At 27.3% G+C, this 16,560-nt stretch overlaps 1 protein-coding gene across 1 annotated transcript in view; it reads left to right on the forward strand.

Moving 5' to 3' along the window:
• Positions 1-442: 442 nt before the first annotated feature.
• Positions 443-16,560, forward strand: part of LOC135963353 (serine-rich adhesin for platelets) — a 203,328-nt gene continuing 187,210 nt past the window's right edge. Inside the window, exon 1 of the mRNA XM_065515167.1 lies at positions 443-1,128. The gene's annotated coding sequence lies outside the window, so the exon portion shown is untranslated. The remainder of the gene's footprint in view (positions 1,129-16,560) is intronic.

A 16,560-nucleotide genomic window follows, 5' to 3' on the forward strand; every position in this document is an offset into this window, starting at 1 on the left:
TTCGAATGATCGTTAAATTTTTGAATTTTATAAAACCAGTAAAACAGACATCTCCCCAAAAAAAAAGAAAAAGTTGTTTCTTTCTTTTTTGTCACTGCTTTGTTAATAAATAAATGAAAGATCAGTGAATTTCTTTAACATAAAAAAATAAAAAATCTGTTTACAAATAAAAAGGTGGTTGAATAAATTTATTTAGAATTTTAAAACGAATAACTTGTGATTGAAAGTTTAAAAAAAAACTAATTTGTTACTAAAACAAAAATTTATGCACAAGAAACAAGAGAATTTAACAAAAAATAAATATCAATAACTAACTGAACAAAAAAAATCTAAATAAAAAAAATAAATTTGTGTACTAAACAAATTAACCCACTTTCTAAAAAAAATCATATGAAATCAAGAATAAAATATTAAAGAAAATATTAAACAAATTAAAAAAATAAATAGAAAATTCGGTTTATAAAAATAAAGAGTGAATCATAAGCAATTCTTGGTAAACTAATACAATTACGATAAATAGCCACGATTTAAAAAAATACATAAATATAATAACAAAAAACGACTTGTTTGAAAAAAAAACCTGTAACGATTTGAAACTGAATATTTAAAATCAAACGATTCATTATTTACTCATCAACAGCAACAATAATAATTACAACAAAGAATATAACAACAAAAACAAGTGTTAATTTGAATAACCGTTATAATTCGAAAGAATATTTTGGATTATTTTAATACATTCTTAAATACATACTGTGGTACCAGTTACAAAATTTTTAAAAAAATAATAAAAATAAAATTGAATTTACAATTTATGCCTAAATTAACATAATTCGTTTTTGGGTTTTGTTTTTTTTTTGATTGTGTTCGGTATCATTTTGCACCTTTTTGAAGTGAATTTCGTGCGTGTTTTGTGTTGACAAAAATAGCAAATTTTTTTTATTTGTGAGTGTCTCCAAAAAAAAGTAAAAATTTGGTGTAAATAAGCTTGCAGAGTTTCAAATAACGCTTGGATAACTGATTTTTTTATTTTACTTTTTGTTTCCAACAACATCTTTGTATTTTCAACCTTTTTGTGTCTTCATTTCTTTTGCTTCAATACGACACTTCAGTAAAATAATCTAAAAGGTAAGCAAATTATTTGAAAAATTTACACTTAGAGAACCTAAAAGGATATTAATGATTAATGACAGTAAATAGATATATATGTACATATTCGAAATTTATAAAACTCTAAATTTCGTTCAAGTTTGAATAGAGGAAACAGTTGTGGTGTGAAGTCTGAACCATTTGATTGGCAAAAGTAGACACAATGAAATTGTGTTGGTACTGAAATAACTTACTATGAAAAACCATTGATTTTAACAGTTTTTGCAACAAAATTTAATGGAACTATGACCATTGTCACAACATATTTGGTCAATTCACAAGGTCTCCTATCATGTCATATTGCCATAATGTCCTAATATTTCGCGACTAGTTGGCTCGGCTTAACCGACTCTTAAGCGTTCGGCGCAGGTCTCTGCTGGTTGGTTACGATTACACAATAAACACTGCAATAACAACATTTTTTAACCATTGTGAAATATTAGGATATTACGACAATATGACATCATAGGAGCCCTTGTGAATTGACTAATGGTTTTGTAACAAGAAGTAATTTTTTGATTAGACTCAAGTTACGCTTATAGAATCTTAATTTTCCGTGTGAGTACAGAATACTCTACCAAAATCGGACGACATTAACTCGTTAACCAGTTGAATATTTAATATTAATTTACAGATTTGCAGTTTAAATAATGATATTGAAAACAAATCAAATTATTTCTTTTATGAGTGCCGACCACTGCTCTCAAATATTATGTAATATTCTCATTACCTTAATTCTCCAATAAGAGGATAACGCCAATAAAATATTAAGGAATTGTTTAAATTGCGATGTCTAATGTTTAATTACGCTTTTGATTGCTTATAATTTAAATTATTTAAATCCAATTAACTTTTTAAAATCATGACTTTAGTAATAATTTACAATAATATTAATACCATTTAAAACAAACTGGCAACCACGATTTAAATTTGATTATTAAACATAATTAATTTTATCCATCAAATGTGTTAAAAGCCCATAAAAGAAATGACAATTTAAAAATACATATTTCAAGAAAAATTACATTTTGCAATGCAAAATGATTACAACATAACTCTTAATCATAAAGCGGAAAATTGTCTTATTTTTTTTTTCATTAAAAAAATTAGGTGAATTATTTATTACAAAATAACACAAATATTTGGGTTTCAAAAGCCAGTTTTTATTTAAAAAAAATATTTCTTAAATCCGCTTAAAATTAAACACTTTCAGTTTTATTTAGTTGTTAACTTTTTGTAAGTTGTTTGGTGACTAAGTAAATTTATATAATTTAGAAAACATTTTCAAGTAATAGGTTTAATAAACTTTTCTTTAATTTTTGTTTGTGTGCAAACAAAAAATAAATAGAAATCAACAAGTCATTGATCACTGTATTGACTCTCAATGGACAAAGAAAAGTAAACAAACTGTGGATTTTTTTCAACAAATACTTAATAAAGTTTCAATTTTATTTTTTTTTTAATAAAAAATAAATAATCTTGTTTTCTTTAAAAACAAACTTTTAATTGCTCTATAAGGAAGTCAACCTTGAAATATGGATTATCATCACTTGAATGATGTCTGCCGGTACCAACTGTCTGTGATTTCATTTTGTGTAATATAATTTGATTTATAATTTTATTCTAGACTGCTCTTAAATAAAAGTTCTTTTAGTATCTCGCTGTGTGAATTCAAGTCAAGACTCAATAGTTATTGATTTCCGTTTTGTTTTATTTTATATTTATGGCGAATAAAATTTATTGTATATTTGATTTGATTTTCTACATTAAGATGACTAAACTTAAGTTGTCAATTAGAAAATGTAAAAAAAATATAAATAAATTGTCGTGTTTCATGGTTTTTTAATTAAACATATTTTTTTGTAATTAATTCTGAAAAAATCTATTGGCATTTAAAATGACAGTAGACATGGTTAATTAGCAGTAGGTGTATTCGATTCATTCCCATGTGTCTGAAGTTTAGAAGCGCGGTAAATTGAAAAAAATATACTTGTTCAAAAAACAATTAGATCATTTATAATTTTATTGCGAGATTATTTTTGAAAGCAACATTTTACTTTGATTTTTTTTCTGGTTTTATTAAAACGTCACCATAAAAGAGCATATTTGTCATACCTCAATTACAGTGAAAGGCAATACAGTGGGAAATTTTTTAATAAATTTTAAATGCAATTAATTGAAGATATTTAAAATATTTATCAATATTCATTATTTATTTCCAATTATTTAGTTTTAAAACTTACGAAAGTTGTTCTTGGTTTTTTACTTCTTAATGTTCATTCACAAAAAATCTGTGCAACTAAATTACTATTTAGTGTTAATTTTTTTGTTCTATTGGTCAAAATTTTTATATAAATTAATATCAACAACAGTGGGCAGTAGAGGAATCAATAATTTGGATACAATCTTTATCATTTAATGTTTTGTAGCGTTTGTAACACATCAAAATATTGATCGTAAACCCACAAAATTATATATTGTCATATAAATTGCAAAATATATATTTATAATAACTTACAAAGAACAGCAACCAAAAAAAATATTGTGGGTTACACCACTTTTGCGCTGATGGCCTCAAATGTCTTTGTCATTCCGTTTAAATACACTGTGTGTAATTTTTTAAGTCATGGAAATATAACCATATACGGACCATATGGAAAAAAGTGTTAATTTTCTCAGGCTCATATCTTGCAAACCGTTCGGAATTTTGATGTACTCTCTGAGGCAAAGTTGTAGCACTTGTCATAAAGAATAAAAGCCGTGAACATGGACACTTGATATTCAATATCAAAATCGCAAAAATTTTAAAAAATCGTTTTTTTTACCTTTTTTGCCCTGTTCAGGTCCATAATTACCAAACCGTTGAAACTTTAAGGAAACAATTAACTACAAAAATATACCTAAGCTCTCAATAAACAACTTTCTAGAACATACGAACTTCCTAGGAATTATTCTTAACACCACTTAGGTAGCCACAAAAGTGAAAAATTTCCCGAAATTTTTTTAATTTCATTAGTTTTTTCTTTACTTCAACATTGAGATACAACATATTGTGCTATCTATTACAAAAATAATAAAAAGAAGTAAGAATGTATGGTCGGTCAAGCCCAACCATATAATACCCTACACTAAGTAAATAAGCAAAATCATTTTTCTTTTAAAATTTCAATAATTTATTGATCTTGACACTGACACCGAGTGACACCGTGGCCATATAAAAAAGTGCATGAAAACTGGGAGACACGGGTCATTTTTTTTGGTCTTTTATCACGTAGTGGTGTCCGTATATGGTGATATTTTTTCGTGTTGCACTGTGATATCAAATTGTAGAAATTAAGTTTTTTGCCCATAACTTTCAAAATTGTTTAAATGTTGTTATTTTGCATTTTATTCTGGTCTTTATAAAATTCTAAGACAATTTAGCTATAGCCGTCCATCTGTTGTAGGCACGATAAGGCCTAGAGGGAAGGACCCAATTGTCCACAATTATTCTCTGTTGATCAGAAATGGGTAAAATTTAGTTTAGTATAATGACTGTCCTACGGGCAAATACGGTAGACCTAGAAATTTTTGAAGAATAGTGTGAAATGCGTTTTGCTACTCAATAAATATAGAACACATATTTTTATACTCTTCACCTTCGAGAGAAGGGTATATATAAGTTTGTCATTCCGTTTGTAATTTCCACAATATAATAAATATAATTATTCTGGATCCTTATAGATAGCGGAATCGATTAAGCCATGTCCGTAAGTCTGTCTGTCTGTTGAAATCAATTTTCTGAAGACCCCAGATATCTTCGGGATCCGAATCTTCAATAATTCTGTCAGACATGCTTTCGAGAAGTTTCCTATTTAAAATCAGCAAAATCGGTCCACAAACGGCTGAGATATGAGGAAAAAACCAGAACAACCTCGATTTTCGACCTATATCTGGATATTTCAAAGACCTTTGCAACGACGTATATAAGACTATAGTAAGTTGGACCTACAATGGGTCAAAATCGGAAAAAATATTTTTTAACCCGAATTTTTTTTCACAAAAAAAATTTAAAAAAACAAAAATATTTTTTTAAAATTTAAGAAAATTTTTAAATAAAAAAAAAATTTTAAATATTACGAAAAAATTTTTTTTACAAAAAATTAAAAAAACAACTTTGAAAAAAAAAATTTTTTTGTTTACCTAAAAATATTTAAAATTTGTATTTTGAAGTATAATTTGGTGAATGGTATATAAGATTCGGAACAGCCCTTAAAAAATGGAAAATAGTCGATAAGTCGACTACTGAAAAATTTTAAAAAGTCGAAAAGTCGACTTTTTAGAATTCCAAAAAATTCAATTCTGAGGTTTCTTTTAAATCACGAGTTCATTATTGATTAAAATTCGTATTAAAAATTCCAACATTGTAATTTAAAAGTAGAACATCCTAATCCTATCAAGATAAGTGTGCTTTAGAGTTGTTTCAACAAAATCTAGCATCATCACGAGCATATAAACGAGACAAAACAGTATTAAATTTCGAAAAGTGTACATACATACATACACTTGATAACTGGCAAAAACTATGTGACATAATTGAATAGATTGAAGAAAGAAATTAGACTTGATTTTTGAGAAGATAGAATGTTAACCCGGAGCAATGGTAGGATTTTCTAACATAAATTCGAATTTTCGAACATTTAAAATTGACATTTAAATTTTTGTTCCGAAATTTAAAAAAAAGTGGGAAAAAGTGATAGAATCATACTAAAATTATAATTTCTTAAGAAATTGAGAAATTCACGAAAATTTAGATTTTTTTTAAATTTTATGTTCGAAATTTGAAAATATAAGATTAACCTATAGAGGTGATAGATGGTCACCATAATATTCCATGGCCATTGCATGAATACCAAATTTCAGCCTATTCGGGCTACGAGAAATGTTTCAAAATTCAGTTACAAATATACATACATACAAAAATTTCAATATGTACTTCGGTTTTGAATTAAAAAATCGATTTATTTTACCTTAACTTCTAATAACTTTAAAAAAAAATTGTTTTCTATTAAAGTCATCATTTTAAAAACACAAAAATTTTCTTTTTTTCTGTAAAAATTACATTTTTTTTTCAATTTTAAATTAAACAAACATAAATTATTTCAAATTGTTTTTACATTTAAAATTCACCAGTGAAATTGTAATAAAATACATACATACATATTTACTATTTAACATTTTCATAAATAATTAAATTTTTTTCCACAAATTCATATGACCACACAAGCCACAAACATGTATTCACTACAAGTGGTTTAGTCATGGCAAAAGAAATTTTTGAAATTCCCCAAATAATGAACATGGAGTAAAACAAAAGAAAAAAAAACAAGTTGAAATTCATGTTTTAATGAAAAATACAAAAAATTAAAAATAAAAATATAAAGTGTCATTACATTTTTTATTACTTTATGGTTAAAATTGAAATAAAAAAAAAACTAAAGTTGTTTTCAAATCTCACTAGTGATGATGATCTGGTCTGCAGGCCGAACATAGTGATAAAGTGGTCATTCATTCATTGGTTCGGTCACTCATTGACCATACAAAAATTAAATAAAAAAAAAGAAGAAATTTAATATTTTTCATGATGTTTTTACACGCATGTTATAGTAGTTTTTAGTTTTTGCATGGAAACTTGTAAAGTTTCGCCTGCTTTTAAGCAAAAATAAAAATAAAAACTGATTTTCTTTTAACACTTTCACAAAAATAAAAAAAAACGTTTCTTTTTTTAATTTTTTTAGTGGAAAACTAAAACGCTTAGCAATAATAATAATAATAAAATTTAACTTTAACTATTGTTTTCTAAAATTAATGTAAATTAAACAAAAATATTTGAATTTTTATTTTTGATACAAGGAAATACTTTTCAAATATTTAATTAACATTTTTTTCTATTGTTTAAAAATGTATGGAATAAAATCACTTTCCTACTTCTTGTTTCGAATTTTGGTATTTAAAGTTTAAGAGTCACGCACAGGTTTTTAAACCATTTTAACTTTTATTCAATATTTTTGTGAAGGAATTTACTTATTTTTTTTTTCAACTTAAAGGAAATAATTAAATATTATGAAATTTCCAAAAAAAAAGTTTTTAAATGAACAATGAATGATTCTGTTTTTAAAGTGAAAGAAAAAAGAGTGTGTGAATATATGGCAAAAGGGAAGTGGTAAAATAAATATTTCTTTAACAGGGAAACATTTAAAACATATTTATAGTTTGTTATTCAAATTGAAGTTTTTATTAGAAAAATTGGACTATGAGGAACATTTAAAAACTAAATTGTTCAAATCGGTTCAGCGACATTTGATTTTTATTTATATAGAAGATTTGAAATTTTGTAAGAATTTTACTTTATCCTATTTCGTTTATTTTTACAAAATTTCAAAAGAAAAAGTGTACATATTGAGGAGTACATTACGACAAGGACTACAACTTTATCTCAGAGAGTAAATCAAAATTCGGAACTGTTTGCAAGATATGAGCCTGAGAAAATTATCACTTTTTTGCAAAAATGATACCGAGAACCCAAATCTTTGGGGGCCCATAAAAAAGTGCATGACTTTGGTCAAAACAGGGTCTTTTATCACGTAGTGGTGTCCGTATATGGTTATATTTCCATGACTCAAAAAATTACACACAGTGTAAGTGGAACTTTATATACATTTTTTGTAAACCTCTATAAGCTGAGTTAAATCTAAAGTTGGTTTAATCGAGGGAAAAATATTTATTTTTTATTCGAATGGATAACATTTTTCAATCTAGAATAAAAAATTTGTCGATCAACAATCGAAAGTGGAATTAATTCCCTATTTTGCTTCTTCAGAAAAGGTTAAACAAACATTTCTTTCGAAATCAATCCACTTTCAGTTTTCAAAGTGTAATTGATATTTCTTTGTAATTATTTAAAGAAATCTATCGGAATAAAAACTACGGATTTTAGTATTATTTTTGTATTTTTTTTTCATTGTTAAGAAACAAATTATTAAAAATGTTTTGGTTTTTACTCGTTATTCGTTCGATTAATCGATGATATTTTAAATATTAATAAATCACTCGAATAATAGATAATCCTTCACATAACGATAAATATTACTCAATATTTCGAACGGAAATTTACGTCATCTTAATTTTCTCTAGAGATTCTTGTGATGTAGGATAATCAGGCTCCACTCAGGGCCTTATTATCGTATAAATTATGGTCAAGTGTTATCATGGACTGTTTTATAACTCTGAACGATCTAGGGAGGCACAATAAAATTACATTGAAAGTCTCTCTTTGAACGAATTGTTTGGCCATCTCTTATGAATATCAGTTCTCTCTGGGTAATGCTGTGACGAGTCTTTGGTTCAGTGCCATTAGGGTCATGTATAGGGTTTTTATCCCGGGAATTCCCGGGAATTTTGCAAATTTTTCACTACCCGAATCCCGGGATTTTTAGTCGGGATTCCCGGGAATTAAAAACTGACAAAACTACAAAGAAAACATTTTAGAACTCACAAACAAAATGTGAAAAGTTTTTTTTTACAGTTTTTCATTTATATCTCGGCAATAATAGACCGATTATTACTATTATTTATTTGGGCTTTTTCGAATGAACATTTAAAATGACATATGGAAAACAGCACGATCTAGAAATAAAGGTTACTAATCTTCAATGCCGGTGCGAATTATTACAGAAACTTCTAGTAGAACAAAGGCTCCTACTTTTGATGACACACCATTTGGTATTTTCATTTTGACCTTGAAAGGAAACACAGCAACAGTACTTGTTCTTTTTTATTAAAAGCTGAATAAAACTGAATGAAGAAACAACATTTTAACTAAATTTGTAGTAGATTTGAATCAACAAAAATTTAATCATTAAAAGTTTGAATAAATTCTGTTATTAGTTAACTGCAAAATTAATTAAATTTAAATGAAGCTAAAGAACTAGATACTGGAAATTGATTTATGGAATGAAAGGCTGACATTTTTTAATTACGCGTTAAGATTTTAGTGAATTTAACTCAAATTTAATTAATTAATACGAAGCTCTTTATATAATGATTATAACACTAAGTTTTTATATGAAATTTTGCTATAATATCCTAATTTTCAGTATTATTATATATTTCGGGAATAGCCGGTTACCCGGGAATTTAGAAACAAATTTTCCCGATTCCCGGGAATCAAAAAAGGTTGGGAAATTAAAAACCCTAGTCATGTATAATGTGGTTTATCGGCGGTGCTTGCTACAGGGAACATTCTTAACATGATTTTAGGCTTCATTCGTAAACTTACCTTGTTATGTTGAATTAAGGGGCTGCTCAAAAGTTCCTTTCGAGTCATGGTGACTCTTTTATTTAATCTAATGGAGCTATTACAAAAACGATAACAAATTTTTGTCAAACAAATCGAGGTGTAACCAATTCATAAACTCTTTTTAATGTTCAACGAAATGGTCGATCAACAACAATGAAGCAAGTGATTAGATATTTTTGCTCAAATATAGCTAAAAATTTTGTCCCATTTAAATGGAAAAGCCGATATCAAATATTAAACAAAATTTTAATATTCTAAGGCCGGTTAACTTATCAAAATTTTAAACATAATTAAGACTTAATCAATGTTTAAATATATTTTTTGTATGTTTAAAATTTTGATAAGTTACCCGGCCTAAGTCTAAAGTATGATTTTCGTTTTAAAATATGGGAACTTTTCGGTTAAAACTCAAGTATTTGTTATATTTATTTAAAATTTAACCAAAGTAGAGGCATGTAGTTAACCTTCAACTGTAATTAATGTCAAAATAATTTATTTTAAGACAATCATTTTGCGGAAATTATTGTAGAGACAAACCTCTAACAAACTTTAATGTGGTTAACACAATGCAGTTTTTTTTAATATACCTACACTTAAGTTATTGTATAAACATTGTTTATTAAACAATGAACTATTTTAAACTTTAATTATTGTAACTTTTTTTAAAAACATCCTTGAAAATAATGATAATTTTAAGTAAATCCATAGTAACGATTATAAAATTTAGTACAACAGTTTATTTATAAAGTAATCAAAAAATTAAAATACATAATTTTAAAATGTAATTACATTTAACAACTTTATAATATTTGTAATTCGTAAATGGTGTTATTAACAAAAATTAACTTTAAAATCAAAATTGTAACTTTAAACTACCACTAGACTTCACCTAGATATATTTTAGAGTGTTTATAAACCGTTTAATCGGAGTTTCTTCGCAATTTTGGTTTTTTGTAAACCGGTTAATGTTAAATGTTGATTTTCGGTTAAGGTTGTAATGCATTTCTTATTTTCATTAAATTGTAAATTGTTTTAACTAATGGCGTTTTCTTTTCTGGCTAAATCATGCCATTATTATGCCTTTACTCTTCATTGTGTTCTTTTCTGAAAAAAATAGTTTGGTAAACGTATAACGTGTTCTTTACAAATAATGTTGCCCTAAAACCCTGAAAATATGCTACATGCTGTATCCTCAATTTTATCAAAGTGTTAAAAATGCACTACTTTTTAATCATCTTTCCTTGTTATTGTTTTTGAAGTTCGTTTGTGTTAATGAAATACATAGTTTTTGTATTTTTTTATTTACCCCTATCGTGAAAAACATGTGAAATTTATGTTCCCATGAAATATCCATTTCCCTCTATCGTGATATTCTCCTGAACTTTTCATTCACAATAGTTGATTTTGTTCTAACAGCTGTTTATTGTTTACAAAATTCCATCTAAAAATTTCCCATGTTGGAGATTTTTTTCACGTGAACAAAGTTTATGAACGAAAAATGGGAACACATTTCATGTGTAATATTGAATATTTATAAGAAAATTATGAGGTACAAAATGTGTTGGCAACATTTTGCCACCTGGGCTTGATTTAGCTAGAAATTAATAGAAAATGTTTGATGATTGTTTTTGGTTTATATTGTTTTTCAGCCATTTGTGGGTCGATTTTGTAGATTTTAAATAGCAGCGTAAGTGGGACTATTGCCAATATATTGATATCAATAATGTTTGTAAATTTTTTAGGGACTTCTGGTCCCTACATACAGACGGATAGATGGACATGGCTAAATCGACTCCGCTATCTATAAAGATCCAGAATATACCTACATATATACTTTAGGGAATGACAAATGAAACATGTGTAAATTACAAACGGCATGACAAACTTATACACCTACCACTCATAGAGAAAGGTATAAAAATATGGCAGCTGTGTATTGTATATTGATTGGCAACACTCGTCTTTATTTGATTGGCAACACTCGTCTCTATAACCGTTGAATCATCATCACACGCCAACTTTGTTTGATAACTTTACATTATTTCTTTTTTATTTTTGGAGTTTATTTATTATATAACTATGTATTAACTATCATGATTTTAAATCTAAATACTTTTTTTTATCTAAAAAATGTTTAATTTTTTTACTCAAAAAACTTGTTCATTATAAAGATGAACATTTTAGTGTTTTTTTTTGCATTTTTAAAACGCATTTCACTTCGTTAACAACTTTCGCCATCAAATATGAGTTAAAAACGCACAACTGATTTTTTTTTTTTTTTAAAAATAACAGATAAATAAAAAAACTTAACTCACACGGTCAAAACAAACAACATCACCCATGATAATGATACAAAAAAGTTTCAACTTTTAATATTAAGTTACTGCACACACATTAAATTAAAAAAAAATAAAACTTTTTTTCGAAAAAATAAACAAAATACGGGTGTTGATTGCCAAACATGTAATGAATATTTTGTTTATGTTTTTTTTGAACTCAACTTTTTAACTGAAACTTTGTTTTATTTTATTTTCTTTTTTCAAACAGTGAAAATGCTACAAATTGTTGTCTAGTGTTTACTAAACAACAACAAATTTTATACACCTTACTCTTAATACGAGTATTTGTTGTTGTTTTTATTTGTTTTACTTCCCAGCAGTTCTAGGAGACTGTCCCGAACTGGTGATGTTATCTATCATTTAGGTTGAGAACTAGTTACATAACTAGCTAAGTGACTAGATATTTTATTTGGTTAGTTATTGAACCTTTTTGATTGCAGTGATACCTTCAGATAGCTGATCCAAAGAAGTCAACACATTGGATTCACATACCGGTTACATAGAGCCAGTAACCTTACTAGCTACCTAATTGGATACTTCATCAGCTATATAACTAATTGTTTTAACATGTACGGGTGCAAGCGAAAGCTAATTGTCAGTTAAAATGACATCTAATAGACAGTCCAATCGCTGATTGCTTATAAACAAACCTTCCTCCGACAACCCTTCAATTGATTACTTCTGATGGGTAAAATAAGTACTTTCTAAAGAGCAGTACAAAATAAACGTTTAAATTGATTACACTCTACATTACTTAGAGACACATAAGTGACAAATGACTTTACGCTAGATTACCTGGGATGTAGAAAGTAGCCAATTGATTTATCTCTGCATTACAAATAGCACTTACGTGTCAAATGATATAAAATATATTAATTAGAGTTAGTTAAGTGATCAGACATTAGTGACAATTACTGCCTATAAGGGATACATTGACTACTTGCTTAACTGCTGGGTTGTTTTAATAAACACACACTCCCTTTTCATCTATAGATCTGTTTATATGTATTTAACTTTTTAAAAAATATTTAATGTTTAGTGTCAATTATTGCATAATTTTGTAATGTTTAATGAAGAAAGAAAAATACTAAAAAATTAATTAAATAATTTCACTTTCTTTTTATTGTTTTGAATGTAAATTTTTGTGTTCAGACAGTGTTTTTTAATAATTATAGGCATAGAGAAATATACATAAGGCTGTAACTCTGCTGTCAAAGACCTAACTCAGTTGTCAAAAACTTAAGTGATGAAAATGTATTATTAAAAAAAAACTATATGAAAACAATACTCGTAGGTGTGATTATTTTGTGTCCTTTTTTGCTTTGAGTTTTTTTCAGGTTTCCGATCTATGCTTATTTCTCAATGATTATAAAGCTAATGTTTGTTAAAGTCTACTGTTTTTTAAAGTAGAACTTTTAAAAAAGGTTTAAAACTTTTTCCAATACATACATTTAAATAAATGAAAATAGTTTTCGATGAATGTAATTAATAAAATGAAATTTCAAAAAAGTTTAAAATAACACTGTGTGTAACTTTTTGAGTCATGGAAATATGACCATATACGGACACCACTACATGATAAAAGACAACAAAAAAGACTCGTGTCTCCCAGTTTTGCCCAGAGTCATGCACTTTTTTATGGGGCCCCAAAGATTTGGTGCCTCGGTGTCATTTTCTCTGTGATAATTTTCTCAGGCTAATATCTTGCAAACAGTTCGGAATTTTGATTTATTCTCTGAAGCAAAGTTGTAGCCCTTGTCATAAAGAACAAAAATTGTGAACATGTAAAATCAAAAAAAAATCATCTTCATCTCAAACAACAAATACTCTATGTTGATAAGGTCTGTTTGGTATTGAAAATGGGCAATACGGGCCCACGATTTCACCTTGCCCTCATACAAATGTTCCCCCGAAATACTGTCTGAGTAGTTATAAATATGTTGATTATGCTGCAATCCAGATACAATTTTGCACAAATTAGTTCTAAGTAGTCAGAAATTATACGCTAAAGTATGTCGAAAATCGGGCAGCATTTGTCCCTTAGTCCCCATACAAGGTCCCCCTCAAAAAATCACAAGAATATTCATAATTGTCAATCTATGTATTTTCATTATAAAAGTTTCGGTTTCTGTATTCGGCCAAATGTTGACCAAATACTGGTATTAAGCCAATTTTATAATCCGAATATTCAGCCGTACTCTAGCAAATACTTTCATGTTGCAACGTATTTAATATTCTTTATTATTAATGGTCATGTCATTACCTTGACATGAAATATGGTCTGCACTACATATTGACACGTTTTGTTATCCCTTTCAAAAAATAAGATTTGTCGAGGTCATCAAAATAGGTACTTTTTGTGAGACGATTTCATCGTCGGAGTAAAATCTTTTTCCGTCATGACATTTCATCAAGCTTGGAAACAAGAAATAGTCACTCTGGGCTAAATCCGGAGAATAGGGCGGAAGAGGTTACATTTCGTTGCCTAATTCATGGATTTATGCCATGAAATCTGCACACATCATGAGGAAAGCATTCTTATACCCAAGTGATCATTGCTTCCACTGATACATGCTTCCACATTATCTTGCACTTTCAAACTCCGATCAGTCGATACATATAGTGATTGTGTTCCATTGTTTCGAGTGTAGAGACCTCAACAGGGTGTCCTGAACGTTCGGCTTCTTTCGATCTTGTACGACCACAGCGAAATTCAGTACACGCAGAGAACAAACATGGTTCGACATGGTTACGACAACTATACTATGTTCTTTGTAACAATATATTGTTGTCGTAAACATATAATTGTTATTTTAATTTAATTTCAACCATATTTTTGTTACAAGTAAATTTTAAGTGTCTGTAATTCCCATTCGCTCTATAGTTTAACTTGTCTTTAACTTTCCTAGAGCGAATAACAATAAATTTCAGTGAATTTATCAATAATATTTTAATTGGGAATTTAGTACTTTGAAACTAAGTCTGCTTTTACACAGGGCAAGTTTTCTTGAGCAATTCTGAGTTTATAGGAGAGAGAGGCAAGAAGAAACAAAGTCTCTTCAATTTTCTTTTGTTTTTCATTTTTACTATGGTGTCTATTAGGTTTTGACATACAAAATTGAACACAGACTTGCTGTGTGTAAACAGACGAAAAAGTTTAAAAGGGCATCGAAGATACTTGCTTCTAGTAAACTTGCTGTGTGTAAAAGCAGACTAAAACCTATTAAAATAAAATTTTGTATTTATAAAAATAATACATCATAATATGGGTCATAAATATGATTACTTTGGAAGATATTATGATTGATTTAAATCATATGATTATTTCAGAACATGTTATGATTGATTTGTATCATAATTTGATTATTTCAGAACATATTATGGTATTTAATGATACTAATAATGATCATAATATGTTTTGGACTACAAGCTTAAATCTGATCATAATATGTTGTTATTATTTTATGGTTACCACAACCATGGTTTTTCTCTGCGTGTAAACTACTTTTTTACCATTGAAATTAATGGTGCAGAGTTTTCATAGTATTTATCATGCTTAGCCCCTATTTAAACAGACGAAATTAACTTTTTTCCAATTTCTCCTCAATCAATGGCGGTCAAATACAAACTAAATGACACAGATTGTTCAAATTTTGACAGATGCCTATTGTTGCTCTTTCATCGCGGACTTAATAACCCACCCTCATATTATTGAACTTCGACCGATTAGTTGAACAATTTTACTAGCTTTTGGCTTAATTTAGTATTAAAAAATTCCCGGGAAAGAAAATAGGTTTTTATTATTTTCCGGGATTGGAAAAAGTTCAGGGAATTAGGAACTCTATATTGTAGTGACACAATATTTGGATGAAAGCGTAATTTCTGCATGGATGAGTTAGAATTAAGACATTTTTGTCTGAAATATTTAAAAAAACCTATCTAATTAAGGTTGTTGTAAATGATTTTGTTAAGAATTACTTTTCCTTAGGAATAAATATAAATTTATTATTTTAATATTTAAAATATTATCCCAAAAAAACAATATTTGGAATGGGAATACCAAAAAATTGATAAGAGCTACCGAATAAATGAGGTCAGGGATTGACTTTTCCATACATACTTATTAGTGCATTCAAAATGACATAATTTTAATTTGTTAAAAATATAAAATTTATCTAATTAAAAATATAAATGTTTATATTTCATAACATATTTGAAATATTAATAAATTAAAAGCTTGTTTTTTTGTAAATTTAACACAATTTTAAATATATTGAATATTAAATATTAACGATGCAGTGGTTTTTGCAATTTTTAAGCATTTATTAAATATTTTTTAATTGAAAATATATTTGTTTATAATTGAATAAATTTATTGACTGCCATATTGTTTAATTTGAAAAAAAAACAAAGCAAAACAAAAAAAATACCCTCAAGTCAATGACAAAACAATTTCAATTTGAATACAAATTGAAAATTGAGGTTAACCCCGAATAATGAAGTGATCACCACCACCTAACGATATTAAACAGAATTTATATAAATATTTATAAATGAATACATAAAAACCAAAACAACAACAAATAACTAATTACTTACATTTATTATTAATAATAATAATTATTTTGCAATGCTTGTTTGTGTTTTTAGAAATTCTGATTAACTTCATTAAAATCAAATTAAACTGACAACATTTATAGAGAGCGGTCTTTGTATTTTATTTTTATAATTTTT

Source organism: Calliphora vicina, chromosome 1, assembly GCF_958450345.1.
Source record: "Calliphora vicina chromosome 1, idCalVici1.1, whole genome shotgun sequence".
Taxonomy (NCBI): domain Eukaryota; kingdom Metazoa; phylum Arthropoda; class Insecta; order Diptera; family Calliphoridae; genus Calliphora; species Calliphora vicina.